Genomic DNA, 960 nt, shown 5'->3' on the forward strand with positions numbered 1-960 from the left:
TACTTCGTAATGAACAATGAAAATGTGAAAGGTGATGCTAACAAATAGATAAGATGAAGGAAACTTTTTTTTTTTTTACTTGTTTGTTGTTGTTTAGGACTACTTCACCACACTGTAATCTCGTTAATTAAAAGAAATATATCCTGATTCATAGCCCGAATGGTAGTGAGCAAACAGAAGGAGTTTGAGTCGACCCTCTTCTTATGAGGGGGGGGGGGACGTGAGAGCAGAAAAATGGGAGAAACAAATTAGTGAAAGTTTGGACAAACTGTGAAAATAATATATAATGCACACATACACAATTTATAATTCAAATATTAGCAGATATCTATAGAAGCGCCATTTTTGCTATATTTGTAACGTAATTATGAACAACCGTAAACTTTAATACTAACGTCTGTTTTACTAAGTCTTTTTGTAAAATAATCCCCTTGGTGTGTGTGTGTGTTTTTTTTGTTTTTTTTTTGCTAGTTTACAGGATAGATCACTTATCATCATGAGCTAATGTAAAACAAAATGGGTAAATTTGTGTAATCGTTAGTCTCAGTCAGTGGCTGTATTTACGAACGATGGTGCTTTGAGTTATGAGGATTATAGCACCTGATTAATATTTTCACTTCTTACTTATTTGGGGATTTATGTCACACAGAAAATATGTATTTTTACTCAGATACATAAGTCGTAAGTAATGTTTGTAATCATTTCTACAACAAAAAAGTGTTACCAACACTACTACTACTTTATATTACTGCTTATACCATGACACCGATACTGCTGCTTAGACATAATGGTGAAACACATTACATCAATCATTCTTAACCATTTTTTTTCCTGACTGGTCACAAACAACAGGTGCACATTGGTGAGCTTAATAATACTATATTAGTACAAAAGAACAGACATAATTGCAAACATTTTTAATGGAAAGGAGGAACACGTTACTGAACGGCAACAAGTATT

Source organism: Strongylocentrotus purpuratus, unplaced genomic scaffold (assembly GCF_000002235.5).
Source record: "Strongylocentrotus purpuratus isolate Spur 01 unplaced genomic scaffold, Spur_5.0 spur5_scaffold_1, whole genome shotgun sequence".
NCBI lineage: Eukaryota > Metazoa > Echinodermata > Echinoidea > Camarodonta > Strongylocentrotidae > Strongylocentrotus > Strongylocentrotus purpuratus.